Source organism: Harpia harpyja, chromosome 1 (assembly GCF_026419915.1).
Source record: "Harpia harpyja isolate bHarHar1 chromosome 1, bHarHar1 primary haplotype, whole genome shotgun sequence".
Lineage (NCBI taxonomy): Eukaryota > Metazoa > Chordata > Aves > Accipitriformes > Accipitridae > Harpia > Harpia harpyja.
Window position 1 is genome coordinate 20,385,317 of NC_068940.1, and position 19,593 is coordinate 20,404,909.

A 19,593-nucleotide genomic window follows, 5' to 3' on the forward strand; every position below is an offset into this window, starting at 1 on the left:
TTATGTGAATTATGTTGGGACTTGGTGAATGTCACCCATTCCCTTTCAGTGTGCTCAAACTGGTGAAATACTAATGAGGCAGCAAGTTATACCTAACAATATATGGTATCAGACTGTATCAAGTGAAGGTTAAGGAAATGATGAATAAAATATCTTTGAGCTTAATGTCCTTATAGTGCCTCTTGAAGCAACCATAGCCAAATACATTTAAATCTGTGCATTATTAACCAGCTGCCTCTTGGGATGCATGGAGTATTCACGTTCTGCACAGGATGCCATTACACATCAACTGCCTTATATGGCACTTGGTCTTTACATCTTGTAACTTTAAAATATAACTGGCCCTATATGAAAAGCTATTTCTGTAATGCCAAGACATTTGTATTCCAATGCAAAGTGCCAGTTCAATACAAAAAGGGCATGTATACCATTATGCACCAGCTGCCTCATCTAGCTGTTTGCAATTGCAAAATATAATAAAGCTCTTTATTAGACATGCAAAAATGAGATTAGAATCTGGACAGTTTTATGCTTAAAAGAGTCCTTCTTGTAACTGCAGAGAAGCCATGTACTTGTAAGGATTCCTATCCAGAGCACTGACTGGAAAGGTCATTTTTAGAGGTCTCTGCTTGCTTTGAAGCATAAATGCTCTCTATTCTGGGGTCTTTATTAGATTTCGTGTGTGGCCAGGGAAGCAAAATGTGTAGAGAGAGAATTAGTACAGCAGGAGAAAAGGAAGATAGAAGGGCAAGAAAAGACTTATGATATGGTACCCACCCCGCCCACTTAAAACATCCCCCCCCACCCCCACCCCAACAAAAAACCACAAACCCAAAACATCTCCTTTGCTTAAGTTTGGGAGTTGGCACAGGGGCAATCAGGAGGGAGAATAAGTAGAATCAATGTATGGAAATTCAAAATAGGTAGGAAGGGACTAAATGTCATTGAATTATAAATTATGAAGACGTTATATTATAACTGTTTGTACTATCCTAATGCCAAATTTTAGGTCTTATTCCACCATGTGGTGTCATACGGTTTCAGCATCTGGTCATTCCTCACTTTATTACAGGAATTCATGATGTAATCCATAATACACAAATTCATAATTATTTGACGAGGGTATGTGAAGCCCAAACAGACGTTGTGGATCTATTTAGAATATAGAAGTAAGCATCATTTTGCAAGAATACTGGGGTTCTGGAGGTCTAACTCTTGCAGATTTATAAATGGGCACTTATATTTTACTATCAGCTGCTGGATCTTTTTCTGTTGGATGGTGACTGTTGACACATAGGACTTGATCACAAGGAGTGCAGTGACAATATTATTCGCATACTGACAGCAGCTGTCATTTAGAAAAGGAAAGATGTGCTACAAGATGATTTTTACTCATTTCATTACCAAGGTTATTATATGCTGTCTTAATGTACTAAGAGAAGTATTTGTATGGTACATATGCGGTGTTAAGACTTCCCTGAATTGACCACCTTGTGATTTCTTGCATGAAGCAATATAGTTCAGCATAAAGCTTATAGAGTCAGGTCAAAGAGTAAGAAACCAATCTCCTTCAGGTGAGGAAAAGAACACCTTCTAGTGAGCACTCATGGGTTTCACCTGGTAAAACACTGAGGCAGTGCAAAAAAAAAGATTTTTTGGTAAGTATTTCAGTACTTAAATAAATGTTAAGCTCAGAAAGAAAGGAAGTTTAACATGGTCTGCAACTGAAAGCTCTGTTATGTCAAAATAGATTAAATTTTGTAACAAAAGTTACGTGTTGTGTTGCCCCTTGTTGAATTAAACAAGTTAACGTAGCATTATAGGCTTTTGTTTTTAAGAAATGCAGAAACAAGTATAATATGTTGTCTTGAATAACTGATCAAGAAAAATTTATGACTGCCTCTGTAATGATGACTGTTCCCTGCAATTGCTTGAGGAAGATGGGACAAGCCCAGAAAGCAACAGAAAGCAATCCAAAATTAAGACTACCACATTTTGTGCAGCCATATTTTCAATGTGTTCATTAGGATTGCTTAACTATTATTAAGTACAAGGAGACAGATACCCAGCATCAGCTATGACTTGATAATCTATTTGTATATGCACAAATTTGATATTCTATGTATTTGTATATATGTATTTATATACATGTCATTAGGGGACCAGGATGAAGAAGCAAGCAGATAAACAGCACTTTTACAGAAATAACTGCTACATGACATCCCTTTCAGAACCATTATATAATTTACCAAAAAATACCTGTTACTTTAGTAGGAAAAAATCAATATGCCCCAATCATTTTTGGGTGGCTGTTTCCAAATTTGGAAACTATATTGTTCACATGGTACTGCTTTTTCTTAATTCCAATAATATACACCTCAAGAGTTATGGCTCCTGGAGATTAATAATACTAGTTATACTATGTGATTATTACCTTTCATATTCATTTAAGACTTTCAAAAAAATGTTACTCAAGGAGTCTGTTATTCATAGCTAAAGTGATCTCTCAGAAAATTATTTAAACCACAAAATGGTGGGTTTTACTCAAAAAGAACGAAAGTGATTTTTAGCAAAAGAGCTAAAACAACAGAAGCAGAAACTGCTATGCCTTTCTCAAATCAGAACATCATTTCATGTTTCCATCATTAATTCATTCTTTCAAAGCATTTCTCATTTGCAGTGTGAATATCGACTTTATCCTCAGCTGCCCTGTGGTACCAGCCCACATTGTATGCAAGGTATAATTTCAAAGCAGATTTTTCATGATTTCTCCTGTGGTGCCCTCTCATTTTGGAGGATTTCCTTCTTATACATTGACTCAACTAACTCATTATCTACTCTATCATCTTTTCTCTGATGCCAGTAGAAATTTTGGCAACAATTAGGCTGCTGAAATGTTTAGCCTAATGTCTTTGATGGTGACTAATACTATCAGAGAGCCCCTTTAACCTCCCTCATTCAAATATATCTTCTGTTCTGTGTTGTGATGTATCACAGCTGCAAGTTCTCTGAAGCTGCTTGTTTAGTGCGAAAGGTGCAGCACAATGGCATTCTGGTTGTGAATGATGTTTCTTGAGGCTCTGACTCTGTGCATACATAAGAATATCTTCATTCCTGTGCTGTGAGAGAGCACGCCTTTCCTACATTTTCTCTTCCTCTCTTCAACCGCCTGCCACCTTCCTCTCTCAAAATTTGCAATCCATTCCACCTTCTTCCTCCCTAACTGGTTATCACATCTTTAATTTTATATTTAGTTTAGAAACATAAACCTGAAAACATGACTTGAGGCAGGCAGATAGAGAACAACGGGGGAGCTGTTAACTGGGAAAAGCCTTTGGTCCTGTGGACTTTAGAAAAATAGAATAATCAAGCTGATAACCTGAGATTTATCAGGCTTATGAGGCATTATTAACTGAGGTTAATAAAAATACTAATATTCCTCAAACTCCATAAGCAGTTTCTACTGAAATATTGCAGCACCATGACCAGAAAATGGCATTATTTCCTTCTGAGTTTTGATGCAAGCAGAAATCCCTGCAAGAACTGTTAGTTTTGTGTTGGCTATCAGGCTACAATGAGATTAACAGAGACCAATAATAATTTTTTTTTCCCCCTAGTATTAGTTCAAATCAGTCATGCCAAACTGATAACTAGAAAATGATTTGTTTCAGCAAAAATCAAAAGACAAAAATTAACATTTTTCATTTCTGTAATTAAGGAAGCACTGTTACAAAGGCAAACCTTTCTAAAACCAAGACTGGCAGAGAAATGATTTGGCAAATGGGCCTAACAATGAAGCCATCTTTGAGAACCCTTTTTAAAACAAATCATCACATTTACATAATTATTTTTATAAATATATATATATCCCATAACACATTTGAAGTACCTTAGTCTGTTCAAACAGACTAAAACATCTCTGTCCGTTCCACATTTACAGTATTAAGACAAAAATGACCTGAAAAACATACTTTATTTTAATAGAAATAGCCCATCGCAAATGTCTTACCAGCTCTAATCACCATTCTACCATAGACACAAAATTATCTCATCACTGAATTCTCTGCTTTCAGTCAATTAACAGAAACTAAATGCTTGCTTCTGTGTCAAAGACAAATCTTTCCAGATCTTGCTAAACTTAAATTATTCATATTCAGTACCTAAACTACACGCTTGAGTTATTATACAGGGTTTGAGGCCATTCTGTTTGAATGGACCAGCTTTCTCTTCAAAGCATGATAAGAATTACAGGCTCCAAAAAAGTACTCTGTAAAAAGTATTTTCCCATGCTGGGGTACTTTTTTTCCTGAATAAAATAAGGAACATGACAGACAACAGCAGAAGGGTACAGTGACATTTTTTCACTCTCAATATTTGACTTTGGGTATCTACCACTCACAAAGAACCAGAGACAGCATGAAATTACCCAAGTTAAATATTTTTTCAGGTCATTTATGAAAGCGCAGTTTCCAAAATTTAATGTGAACATTATCAGAAAATTTGGATGGAAGCTTTATACTTCAGGATTCTGATCCACTCTTCTTACCCATTATAAGCGTCTGGGTAATTACACTGACAAATCTGAGTAAGGCTTCAATAGCTGTCATTGAATACATCAGGAAAGATTATCATTACACAAGGGCTTAATAACAAAACAGCTGGATGTAGAAAAGGGACAAGAAGGCTGGTCTATTGTAAAAGGCACTTTGCTGACGCAAGGCGATTGGCCTACATTTTGGAAAATTTCTTACACATAAAGGAATAAACACAAATTCCATTGAGACTGTGTAGGCTCATAATAATGTAGCGAAAACCCCAGCCATGCTACAGACTGCTGCAGACGCTACGGTTTTGATAACACAAGACAGATCTAAATCCAAGCTGGCTAAACAGCAACTCCAAATACACCATGCGGGAATTTTGGCTTGCGCAAATGCACAGTGTTCTGTGTGTCTTGGCTGCTTGCACGGAGCCATCTGTGAAGCAGGCAGAAAGCCTTATTGCCAGTGTCACAGGAGCTCCAGCGCCAAGCTAAGATAACTTTAGATAGGCAATCTGCATGGCTAGCCTAAGTGCTGTCTATTCTGCATAAAACAACTCTTCTGTGTTTGCTACTCTAGATAAAGTGATGACTAGATTTAAGATGTGCATTACAATAGATGGTATGCATATGAATTGGAATGGAATGAAATGGAATGGAATGGATGGTATACAGATGTATTCCAATATACATGGAGTGTATATATGGTGTGTTTGAACATACATCTGCAAAGCATACGTATTTGTATGGTCAAGGAAAATTTTTCAGTTTTAAGGTCACTTTTGCAACTAAGGAAATCCGCATTATAATTATCATACAGAATATTAGTATATATGCCAGAAATTACAAAAATAGTGTAGCCTATGTGTGTTTCTGTATTCTGTAAAAAAAATTCTTGATGAAAATGGGCACATCTGCTCTTGAGATATGGGTGTCTGAAAATCTCACCATAAACATATGATACAAGCTGAAAACCTTAGCCCTCTTTCAAGTGCTGTCAGAATTTTGCCTTCCTGAACAGTATAGTTTTGCACTACGGTTGGTAGAATGCAAATACATTATACAAAATTATCACTAATCATGTAGTTTAAACTATGTCTGTGATAAATCACAAAGTGGCTAAATTTATATTGGATTTTAATGAGAAATTACTCTGTGCTTTTATGCATATAATATTTGGAGAACATGGTTTATAAATTTGTTTCAGCTATTCTATTCAACAAAATATTTAGCATTATTAAAGAAACTCCTGGTAAATATCTGCATTCAGCTAAGAAGCAATAAGCATGAGACTGTCTTTTTTCACAATCTCTCATACTTAAGAGACTACCTCTTTTTTTCTTGGCCACAGATCTATATTGTTTCATTTAAATGTACTTCTTAGAAATAATTTTATAACTTTTTGGTTTGGCTTTTTTTAAACAAATGCTGATCAGGTTTGTATTGCATCAGACACTCCTGCAGTGAAAGAACTTTTGTGAGTTTATTTGAAATTTTACTTCAATATAAATAGGAAAGGAGTCACTAAATAGTTATTGTAACTACCTAATACTTTTGTTAGCTACTCAAAGTCACACAGAGTGAAAACCAGAGTTGTATCAACCAGTAAGCCTATCTGAATATGGCTAATTGTATAGCTAATACACCTACTGGTAATATTACTGACCCTGGTTCTTATTGCCTGTCCCCAGCCAAAGGAGCAGCTCTACAGGTCTGCTAGCAGAGTGGGTAATATGTGCCTCTCAAACCACCTTTCTTGACCATTAAGCCATATTTTTGCGTGTGGCATTGTGGGAAAGCTAAATTCAGGTAACAGGAAGGTAACAGGCAGTTTGGTGGTGGAGGTGGCAAAGCAAACAGAAATGAAAACAGAATCATCTTTAAACAGCATATTCATTTGTCAGGGGAATTGCTGAAGGCTTGAGTTAGAGGCAAAGGCACTGTGAGGCACAGCCTGAAAATGAGGCTGAGTCCGAGGCTGAGGTTCGGGGGAGCAACAGCAGCAACCTGCCAGGAGGATGTAAGCTGGCTAACCAGCTAACGTTTATTCTACAGTTTAGGTGTACAGTCTAGGTAAGGGAGATATTAAGCAAAAAGCCAGCTGTGAGAGCACTGGTTTATTGACTAGAGGCACTAAAAGAGGTAGGGGAATTAGAGAAAGCTGCTTCTGGAATCAGGAAAGATTACAGTGGAATAATAAAATAAAAATAATTTAAAAAGCCCTAGTACCTACCTATACATTATTTCCAATAAGATGCACTGTTCATATAAACTCAAGTGTCTGCAGGTGAGCTCTAGCTTTTTAAATGATAGCCTGGTTGATCTCCTCTGGTAAAACTTCTCTTTTCACATTTATTTTTGGTCTCTGCTTTTTTTTCAAGTAAGGATATATAAGCTGAATAAAATATGTGATGTTCAGGGCCAGTCAGTCATAGGGGACAGACTAGTTGCAACCCTGGATCTAATGATCTCTAATTTTCTATAGATTCGTGTCACATGGTTACAGACTTTGGTGTCTCAGAAGGGCCTCAGCTATGAATGGAGCTTTTCCCCAGGCTACATCTTTGTAGCAGGGAGTGCTTTTCATTTTTGTGGATTCTCTTATCTATTAACATTGTGTCCTCAAGTTGCAACCTTTCCTTTACTCAGCTGTCCAATTTAACAAAATGTTAAAGAGAGTTATTTCCAAGATCTTGGCACTCTTGAAAAATGTTGAATTTATCCAGTGAGTTCAAAAGGTGGAGACAGAGCTTCCCAAGCATACTTAAAAATGTACAAATAGAGATCACATTGTCCTTGTATTTAGAGAAACAAAAGCTAAGCATATACACACACACGCACACACTGAATGAAAAGCCACCCTCAAAATCCCACAACGCTTAAAATTTATGCTTGCAGTAATATTTGGATGGAATCATTGATAAGCAACATTTAAAAGTTTAAAACTGGCTGCAGGCAAAACCTTTCATCTTAATTTATAATAATAAAAATACTATAGAAGGAAAATGCTTATTGGAAAAGAATAAACTGATAAATTGCTTTCATGGCTATTTAAATACTGAAGTGAAATTTAGTAATCAGTAAGCTTGAGAAAACTACCTACTTACTACTTTGCCCGTTCCTGGTCAGCCTGACACCTCTCGGTGTCACCGCCCAATAAGCCATTACTTTACTACTTGTCGTATCACAGCCGAGCGTCTTAGGCTAAACCCTACATGGAAGAAGCCTTCTGGACTGTAACAATCAGGTCAGCCAGGCTGGAGGCAGCTGCCGGAGGGCAGCACCCCCAGCAGCACCCACAAGCGGGGCCAGGGGCAGCGGGGAGGCTCGGACAGGCGTGGAAAGCAGGAGGCTGGCAGGAATGGGGCAGCGCGGGTGATGCCGTTTGCGGTGTAGCTTTGGGAGCACGGTGCCGAGGTGCTGGTCGGCTGGCAGGACCAGGCTGGGTGCCTTGGAGGCTGCCGGTGCTGCTGTTCGTGGTGGCTGCTCTCTGTGTAGCAACTGCGGGCTCTGCTGCCGGTTCTGCTGGGGCTTTGCCTAATGTGCAGGCTGCTGCTGGGAAGCGCTGAGTGCCAGACTGGGACGCTTAAGCTGAGGGACAGTGGATAGACATGGCCACTGTCATAGCAGTTAGTGATGAGAGGCACACGGGGGCCCGCCATTGCTGCTCAGGTCCTGAGAGGTATAAGCAAGAGAAACAGCAGAATTACAACCCTGGACTTCAGAAGAGCAGATACTGGTCTGTTCAGGAACCTATTTGGTACAATCCCATGAGAAATTGTCCTGGAGGGAAAGAGGCTAGGAGACCTGGTTGATTTTCAAGGAGAGCATCCTCTGAGCACAATTATTAATTTTACATAACTGTACCATTCCAGTTCTGAAAATCCAATAGGGTAAATTGTTTTACCTGGACATAGGAACAGGACTTGCTTCTCTAATCTATCGTACCTATTCAATCTTTCTCATGACTTCATAAGAAGGCACAAAACTTCTATTCCTTTTTCACCGTTCAAAGCCTTTTGCTAGTGATATTAGGGAAATTAATTCTTCTTTTCATTGTTATACCCATCATGTAGTATAATGTCTGTCCTACTTTATATTTAAATTTCTTAAGATCATACCAAACCACCTGAGAACATGTAAATTGAACAGTACAAATGGAAGTCCGCATGAAGTTAATATGCTAATTACTAAACCAGTATTTTTTTATAGAAGCAAAACAGGGTAAACAGCCACAGATACATGCTAAGCTTAGCAATTTTTTTTACTTTTACATAAAAAAAATAGATTTGGCTTATATTATTTATGACCTGATTTTTATGTTAACAAGCCCTCCTCCTTCCTTCTTTTCTTGTTTTGTTGGCTTTTTTTTTTTTCTTTTTTAATGCTGCTAGTGTGAGGTGGTTTTGGCTTCTTAGTCTAACAATTCAATCTTTAGTGTGAGAAAGGTGTATTCTTACAATGGATAACAATTCCAGTTCTAATACTGTCCCTCTAAGTCTTTATTTCCAATTATTTTGAAGGCAATAGCATTTATTTCTGTAAATCCATTCCTACAGTTTAAATATCTTAACAGGCTAAAGAAGGTACCTGATCTCCTGAAAGATTTTACTATAGGATAGTACAAGACACTTTTTTACACCTGACTATTTGGGAAAAGGATCTACATAAAAGAATTTAATAGATCTCTATAACCAAGGCACACTAATCCCAAGCAGTCGTCCTCTTTAACTTCATTTTCCCTTCAATAAAAAGACCATTAGTAAACCCAAAGATATTATAACCTAGCACTCCCGTTATTGCTTCCCCCCCGCACTTTTACAATCTGAGAAAGCAGATATAACAGCCCAGATGGAACACTGAGCCAGACATCTGATATTTTACTTAACTCATACAAAGCTAGGCAAGTTACCTTCTCATTACCCAGTACAGAAGTTTGAATACATACTCGTAGTAAGGAGTGGGATATTAACTGGTATATTTTGTTCTTGTAAAGTCTTTTACTCAGCAAGTATCTACTGATATCCTCCACCCCTTTCATCAGTAATTGGAGAGAATTATGTGTTTTAAGAATACGCCAGTTCCAAGGCTGAGGTTCTACCCAGGTTAATTATACACTGAAGCTCTGTAAGCCTTTGCTAACCTTACCAAAGACCTGACATACAGGATCTCCTATCCAGTGTGAAATCAGGCCTAATGCTTAAAAACTCTTCCATGTATACAGATGCATCTATTGCAAGCAAAATTAGCCTTTTGGAAAATGCTAACAGCAAATTGCCTCTTTATTAAAACTGGAATTACATAAATCCATAACGCAGATAAGCAAGAAAAACATGCCCGGGAAGATTTGTAATCCCCAAAATTGTGCCAGGTTTTCTAAGATTCACAAACATGTAAGAATGTTTGAGCTAGCACATGAATGGGAAAGAACATATTTAAAAACAAAACAAAACAAAACAAAACAAAACAACAAAAAGCTCCCTGAAACTGTGTCATATCCATATTCATTATTTTAAACATTGGTGAGCATTCTGAGTTTACTGTAATTTTTCATGAGAAATACATCTCCTGGCAATCTTCCTGCCACTCTCATTTGTGACCTAATGTTTACGCATCTTTCCTGATCATGCAACCAGCCATAAGTGGTCTGTAAAGTTGCTACTGCCAACAACAATGGTATTTGAATGCTCCAGAATCTCTCTCTATCTATCTTTTCAACAATGTATCTGACTTTACAATCTGCCTCTGAATACTACTTTCTATGTTAACTTACAAAAAGTCTGGACAAGGAAAAAGGCAGGACAAGGCTTCTCAACAGAGATAATACCTTTTATTAAACCAGCAAATATAGCTGGAAAAATCAGACAAGCTTTCAGGAACTCTAATTCTTCCTCAGGTCTAAAAGAGATTCACATTTCAAACCTAGGGACCTACTGTGAATCATAGGTTAGCAGCAGTTTAGAGGAATATGTATTCTTTAGATCATAATTTCTGAAAGAAAAGATACTTGATATATCTATGACTGTTGGAAAAGGGACAAAGGGAGAACAGAAGGAGGGGGGGAGATGGAGAGATGATAAGTAGTTATCTTAGGGGAGAGAGAGAAGTAGTTCATAAACTGTGGAACACGAAGAGATCAATGGGTTTGCGATTTGATGAGGACTATGACAATGTGTTAGAAAACCATTATCTTTACTGAAGTTGTGGGGTTTGGTATACAGTAGAGTTATGAATTTTAATTCCAAGGTTTACTTTTGTAAGGAGTTTTGGTTCCCTTGAGAATCAGGACTGAGAGATCAGAGATTGAACTGTCTTCTGAGAAATTTCCTGCTCTGGAAGTTGAGTGGGTTTTATTCTTCACTGATTATCTGTCAGGATACATTCCTGTAGATAGTGATGGCTTAGTTTTTTACCTATGTAGTTACTCTGAGGTTACTTGGTTCACAAAACGATGGATATTGGATTCCTAGAAGCACAGGTATAGAAATGTGACAGTTCTGTTGTAAATGGTATTTACTGTCATCTTGTCACAGTGGTAAGTTTATGCATCTCATGCAGGAATGTCCTGGGTTGTTTCAGTTGTTTCAGGCATTTGTAACAGTAGGCATGTAAATATTTATTTGATGTAAATGGCTAAATAAAACCATTTAAACAGTGATTCAGCCATTGATTATTATTAGGAATAGATTATTCAATTCATAAACTGTAACAAAACCCAATTTGTAACTTGCCATCTTTTCTAAATCACAGCCTCTGCAAAAGAAATAGCAGTTGATTGAAGCAAAAAAACCCAAACCACCAAACAACACCAAATACAAAAACCCACCCAAACTATAAAACCCCCTAGGGCTATATTTTGATAAAACAGACCTTTTCTGCTAGAATATAGATAAAAGAGTCATCTATCAGAAATACAGACTAATTTTTACTTGAGGACACACTGTTGCATAAGAAATATAAAAAATTAAAGAAACTTTTCTTTAAAAAAGGGGTTTTTTTAAAAGTTTAAAAGGTTCTTTAGAAACCTTTAAAAAAGGCTATTTCACATTTGCTATTTTTAGACCAAACTGAACAGCTTATTTAAAGGGTAGGTCAGTAATATTCTCTCTTATAAATATTGCTGACATTTTATATTAGAGATTTTGTTATCATTTGCTGAAAACTAAATTTAGACCTTAGGGCTGAATTTCCAGTCTATCTAAGATAGAATTATTATAGAAACTAAACAATTAAATGCTGTATGAGAAGAAAGTAAAGGAAATACATAGGTGGGTGCATGCACATGTAAAAAAACCTCTGAAAATCTTTTGTGACCACAGCTATAAAATTCTGCTTTGCAACAGGAATCTGGCACTGGGGGCAGATTAGTCTGTTTGAAGAACACGTCTTAACCATCCCTGTGAAAATCCATGTGAATTCAGTCAGCATATAAGCCCTTCATGCTCAGCAGATACTTTTCAGAGCTTAACAAAGAAAACTGCTGAAGCGCATGGGACATCCTTAACACAGTGACTGAGCCCATGTCAGCCTAATGCTGGAAGGACAGCATTGAAGTTCCCCATAACAATTGTTCTTGGTCCGTGGAGATTGAAGTAAAACATAAAAATAGTCTCTAAATTATTTCCTTGCCTGCATCTAGGAAGCAGTGTCAGACTGTGGAAAAATAAGTATTATTTAGGACACAGAAGGAATGATACAGATGTCTGAACAGAAGAATCTAATGCTATTTTAGATGCTATCAGGTGGTGCTATTCAGATGCTCTTGATGTTCAGCTACCATTTCAGAAAAGCATGTCTCCTGTAGATTCTGTATTCTATCTGCCAATCTCATGCAGATGTCAGATACCGCAGAACGTCTAAAAGGGTATGTTTAGACACCTGAAACTGTTCAGAATCTGATAAAAACAGAAACCAGAAGAATGGCGAAGACATTCTAGAAATGGGAGGAAAGGCACACACATAAAAATTTTTGAAACTGTAGCTGGTTATTTCAGAGTGCACTAAGACCAGACAAGGAGTTGGAGTGCAGTGACAAACACTGGGAAATTGGAGGGGTGAATTGGGAGACTGGGCAAAGGACAGAAGGCTACCAGTACAGAATTAAAAAAAAACAAACAAGAAAATAGTGGGAAGAAGAGGAGAGGTTGCAGATTTCAGTAAGATTCTGGGGGAAACAAACAACATGCTGAGCAGTGTGCAAGACGGAGGGAAGCTAAGGAGCCTGAGGTTAACAAGACGGGTAAGATATGAGGAGTCAAAGGTCTGAACTATAGGGCAAATTTGGGAATCAGGCGGCAACATGTAGTGGAGTTCTGCAGTGGAATTTGAAAACAGTGGGAACGAGACTGATAATGCAAATTACGTGTGGTGAGATGTGAGTTGAGGAGAGAGAATTTTAAGAGAATACAAAGTGTCAGGCTTAGAGGAGCTATGCAGAAGTGTCTGAGGTACACAGACGTGTCTCTCTCTGTGACCTGGTGTGGAGCACACATGTTCCTGAGCCTTAACACTTTTCTGCTGTACAAAATCATGTGCAAAATACATTCTTATGGAATATAAAACCCTGGTCGTCTAATAGAGGTATTCTTACAGGAGAATAAACGTACTACTGTGCTCAATTTCTCCTTTAGCTAATGTAGCAGACCTGAAGATCTCAGCCCTGTTAATAAACCATAAGGTTGATCCAGATCAGGCCAATGGTCCAACTAAGCCCAGTCTTTCTTCAGCAGTGCTCAAAACCAGATGCCTATGGAGAAGCATAAAAGCAGGATAAAAGGGCAACAAAGCCTTCCTGGAATAATTTTCCTGGCTTTCACAATTTGCAGTTCAGTGACTTCCTGAACTGCAGATAGTGTATTGACATTTAATAGCCTTCTGGATTCCTTGACCTTGTCCAACTACCTCTTGAGCTTATGTAAGGTATTAGCACTCACAAAACTGTAAAATCCAAAAGTTCCACAACTGAATTACACTACTACTGAATGATCAAGTCCCATTGTTTGTCTTGCATCTGACATCTACTAGTTTTATCTGCGTTTCTCTAATTCTTGTATTGGAAGAGGCAGTGAGGAGCCCATACCTATCCACTATCTCCATGCCATTTGTGATTTTATACGTCTCTGTCCCATCTACTCTCAGTTGTTTTGTTTTCAGCCTTTAGAGCTGTCCAGTACTTCCTTGTACAGAGGCCATTCGGTGTCTTTGATTATCTTAGTCCTTCTTTGAAGCTTTTCTAGCTCTACTTTTTCATTTTTTGTTAGACTGGGGACTTATCTGGCCACAGCGGTCAGAATGCAAGTGAACCATGGATTTATCAATGGCATAATAGTGTTTTCTGTTTTGCTCCTTGCTTCTTTCTTAAAAATTGCTAGCAGTCTATGTATTTTCTGGACCACTACTGAGCACAGAGATGAACTTTTCATACAATATCTGTTATATCCAGAAGACCTAGTTACTGAAAGAAAACAATAGTCAGAGTTCGTATTTTATATTTAACAGCTTTTTTCCTGTGTCATTTACAACTTATTTGTATTGAGAAAACATTGAAATGGCACGGGAAGTTTACTCAGTGTGTAAGTTCCTTCCATAATACCTCATAGTTTACCCTTGTCTATGCCATCTTAAATACCAGAGTATCACTAGAAAATTTACTCACATCATCCTTTGGCCTCTTCTTCCAAATAATTTATGAAAACACTGAGAAACAGAGGTTGCAGCAGGAACAGTGTGATCACTATTAAACCCAACTTTTTTAGGTCAACTATTCTACTCTATATTCTTATGAAGAGTAGGCTTGTTTCCTTACTTTTTTTTTTTTTTTTAAAGCTGTTTTGGAGTGGTCACTCAAGAAAAGAGCTAGGCACAATCTTCTCAGATAGATAGCTCCAGCATGGCCCCATGGCTAAAATGCACCTATGGTATTTCCACATTTCCATTACTAGTACATTACATTTCCAGCAGCCAGGGCCTGTCCCACCGCCCCAGCTGGGAGCAGGGCAGCAGAGGGGCAGCCGGACAGCCCCAGCCCCAGCCCCGGGCATCGGACACCTCCCTGGGGATGAGGTCAGGCTGGACCCTGAGCCCATGGTGGACCTATCTCAGAGGGTTCTGTGGCTGAGCAGGGCAGGGCTGTGGGCAGCTGGAGGCCAGCCCTGCTGTGGCATCGCTGGGGCAGGGGCTGATGGCCCCCGGGGGCTGATGTGGGGTGCTGGGCTGTGGGCAGTGTGGCGGGAGCTGGGCAGGTTGTGTCAGGGCTGGCGGTGCCCTCAGGACCGTGACATTAAGCATCTGAAGGGAGCTGCTAGGCACAACCCAACGAAGCCCACACTGTTTGTGGAATGGCAGCTGGAGGCAAGGGAGACTATTTTAGAGCATGTAAGAAAGCGTAAGGTGTCTGATTTCCAGCAACAGAATCACTCTTGCATATTTAATGTCCTATCTCCTCCCCAAGCACAGCAACTGCTGTGCCAAAGGATTAAAATGGTTTCTGTCCAGGATACGCGTCCCATATGTATTCCCTGTTCCAAGAATACTGCTAAAACTGACTCTTTTTTTCACCTGGAATAAACACAAGTATTACCTTTTGAAGATAACGGCTTCGTTAAACTGGATGGGAATCAGCACTGGAAAAAAAAAAATTTTTACTCGTGCTGAGGAGAAAATATTCTCAACTTGCTCATATCAAACCCAGTACTCTTCACATATTTAAGGCCCAGTCCAGCGATGATTCTCTCTGTCTTTACAATTTCAACAGTTAGGTCCGAGCTGTTCTGATTGTAGAAACTTAAATGTGGTTTTCTATATAAATGGAGACTTCCACATATTCCTTGTGCTCGAAAACAGCAGACATACTAAAATTACAGTATTAGCACAAAAAAGTGTTGTCCACACACTGAATTTCAAAATGACTTGAAACAAAAATGTAGCGGCAGGAAGTGCTAGGCAATTTTAGACATGGTAGTAATTGCTACTTCTGCACTCATTAATTCCCAGGTTTGAGTTCCAAAGAATTTAACAACTTACCATGTTTTTTAAATTTTGATAAAATCTAGCCAATGTCAGTAATGAAGATATTCTACTCAGTCCTGAAGACATTTCAGAACTTTTTCACTGCATCTGTAGAATAAGAGGAAACAGGAGAATCTAGAAATTTCACTTGACAAAACCCCAAAACTTTGTCATTTGTTGCCATAAATTTTGTTTCAGTTTTATTTTTAACTTAACTTACTTCAGCTTACCAAGAAACATAGCTGCTCTTAAAGGGGATATTTCTGAAAACTATTTATTAAAATAGAGCATTCTTTACCTGATGAAATTAGGACGCTGAAGTTGTATAGATGCCTTCTGATTAGAAATGCTGTTTATATTTTCAAACCACTTACCTATGCCTGTCATAAAATTAAGGAATATAAATGCATGTCCCTAAAACTGAATACAGAGATCAAGAAGCAGAACCCAGCTGAAATAATATCCTCATTTTTCTGCAATGATTAATGTTTTTTAATTATGCAATTGTAATGATTCCTTTTATATAGGTTGCATTTTTGGAGCCAATTCTACTCTTTACAATTTGAGCTTTAAAGCTAGAAGTGTTTTTGTTGATGTTATTTGCACAGCACATTTTATATAAATATACACACATTTATGTTCAGAATAAAGAATGCAAGATTAAATTATTATGAAGTTTTGTCCAAAAAGTTCTGTTCCAACAACTAAAACAGAAAACCGAAGGAAAACTCTTTGGTCAAAATATCTCCTTTACTGAAAAGCATTTCAAAACGAGATACTGAAAGCGCATTTTCTAAAGATTTATTCAATGGAGCAGGATGGCAGAAATGTACAATCACACCACATAACAGCATATTTGCAAGTACATTTCTGGCACATTCTTAATGACTCAAATTTCATTATTTAGCTTGGGTCAACAGCAGAAGAGATACAAAATCAGTTCCTTCATTCCATATATTAATATGTCTGCATGGAACTAATCTACTAGGTTTTGAAATTAAAAAGTACCACCTTGCCAAATAACAGATGGGTAAGTACATACTTTTGAGAGCTATTTAAACAGGCATATCCCAAACATTCACAAGAACCTTTAAAGCCTAATACTCACTTTGAACAAACTATCTGAGTTATGTTTAGTTGCCCTCTGAAGATTCTCTTCATTCTCTTCAAACACAGTTTCCTGCATTTTATATTTGACGTGCAGAATAATGACTGCAAAATTGAGTTTTTAAGTAGCTTAGTTTATAGTGGCTCTGTATGTGCAGATAAAATAGAAGGCCAGTGTAAAAGCTGTCAATAATAATATTGACTTATTTTTGAAACATTCTATATATTGAATATTTTGGAGTATTTGCAAAACAAGATATTAACAATGACATTTCAGTGAAGTTCAAAAATGTAGCTGGAATATATAATTTTTAAAAAGCTCTTATCAAAAGGAAATTACTGCATACAACAATGCTGCAATTCAACGTTAAGGTCATCTTGGAGTGACGTGCACTATATCATTAACTTTTATTTTCAAGGATTTAATTCTTGCAGAGACAGTATGTTTGAAAATGCTTGGTTTATTGCATTTGAAAATTAAAATAAGAGCTTATTTTGATCAACCATGTTTTAAATACTGTTAATATTACTAGTCTAACAAATGTAGCTGCCCATAGGTAAACACTTTAACCTGGTATATTATGTAAAAAAATCACTACTTCATGTATTATTTTAAGAACCTATCAACAGTTCACAATTAGCAAGTAAATTTACACTATCCTTAGGGCTAAACATACAGAAATTTCAGAAAGTCCAAACTTTTTAAGCATGCCTGGAGTTAGGTACTATATCCACACAGTCACACTATTCCCCTCCATAACTGGCACATGAAGGTTTGAATATCACTACAGCAATCTTGTTCCTCAATTCTAAGGTATATAGTATAAGGTCAATATGAGGAGAGGGGATACAGTTCAGGAAAGGCCAATATTGTATTAGACAGCTAAACCTTTTCTCAGAGGTGTTGAAAGATAAGCCTCATGTTTACCATCAGAATAGTCTAATATTGATACCAAATCACAATCACTCTTCAGGAAAAATAAATACTTAATTATGAACACCTCAGGTAAACTAGATTTGCCATCTTTTTGTGCTTGAGTTGGTAAACCCACGGTTTGATAGACAGTAACTCAGGGAAGAATGTATGTATGTAGTCATGTGGTACTTAAAGTTCTACAAAACTTATAAATATGTTGAAATGATCAATAAGCTTCCTCATGCCAGAGCCCATAAAAAGTAATATCTGCCTCAACAGCTACTGTCCTTCTTTTTTTGATTTCTAAATTATGGAGGATCACCAAAATTCTGTACGCTATTTTAATACAACTTAATTAACACTTTTGCTGCACATTCTCATCCATTTGCTATACACTGATTTATGGATGAATCAATTAATATTTTTAAGCTGGGGCCTAAATGACATTCTAAAGAACAGAAATCATAGGTAAATGAAATGAGCTGTAAAGAATGCTGAAGAATGTTCTTAATGGAATGGCTGTCAAGTTATTTCTGATTGAAATAAATAAATGAAGTAAAATATTCCCATATACCCCAAATCAAATGTGCAAGATAGAAGACTGATCCACAGTGTTAATAATCTCATTATTTCAGGGCTCAACAGCTAAACATAATGAGATGAAACCCAGTATGTAAAAATTTTTACTAGATGTTATTTAAAAAATTGCTACTGCTAAGGTCAAACTACTTCCAAGGTGATTTCTTGAGATTAGGTGACATTCACAGTTCTTCCATAGACAATAGCCATGCAACAGTAAAGACACAAATCTAGTCTTTTAAACCTAATAGATTTTCTTCATCTCTCCTCTCTGTAATAGCTGAGAATTTGCTAGCAAAAGAAACCAGAGTACCTGTAAGTTATATTAAAATAAATTACATTGACCACACATGTTATTTTTTTACAATAATTCTTTCTAAGGCAGAAGAAACAGTCTTTCAAGGTTTTATCTATACAGCAAAAGCTCTGCTGAGTATTAAAACAGGTGATGAGATTTTCAATATGTAAAAACACATTGCCAGCTAAATATTTCTTGCTGATTAAATAGTTTCTTATAAATTAAATCCAGATTCCGAGAGCTCTGTTTTATTTCTTTCCATTAAATGTAATTTGCATCAGGGTTTATTGGCTATTGTTAAATGGTTGCTGAAGCTTAATCTAAAATGAGATAATCATGTCATCAGAGGATAAAATAATGATATGCAGTATGTGGCACTACAAAGAATAGAAAAGATCAGCTGAGTGTCAAATCATTAAAGACTTCTAAAATTATATCCAAGATAACAGCATACCATCTGAACTAATGTAGTGTTTTCTAGTCATTACCAAGGCATCTACATAAACCAGCAAAAAACATTATTTAAGTACTAAAAAAAATATTATTGCGTGAATAATAATCAATTCTGTCTGACATCTATGGTTTACATGAACAGAAATGGCTATGTGATGGGTTAACCCTGGCTGGATGCCAGGTGCCCAGCAGAGCTGTTCTATCACTCCCCCTCCTTCTCAACTGGACAGGGGAGAGAAAATATAACAAAGAGCTTGTGGGTCGAGATAAGGGTAGGAGAGATCACTCACCAATTACCGTCACGGGCAAAACAGACTCAGTTTGGGGAAAAATCAACTTGATTTATTACAAATCAACCGGAGTAGGGTAATGAGAAATAAAACCAAATCTCAGAACACCTTCCCTCCACCCCTCCCTTCTTCCCGGGCACAACTTCACTCCCGGATTCTCTACCACCCCCCCAGCGGCACAGGGGGACGGGGATGGGGTTTACGGTCAGTTCATCACACGTTATTTTCTGCCGCTTCATCCTCCTCAGGGGGAGGACTCATCACACTCTTCCCCTGCTCCAGCGTGGGGTCCCACCCACGGGAGACAGTCCTCCACGAACTTCTCCAACGTGGGTCCTTCCCACGGGCTGCAGTTCTTCACGAACTGCTCCAGCATGGGTCCTTTCCATGGTGTGCAGTCCTT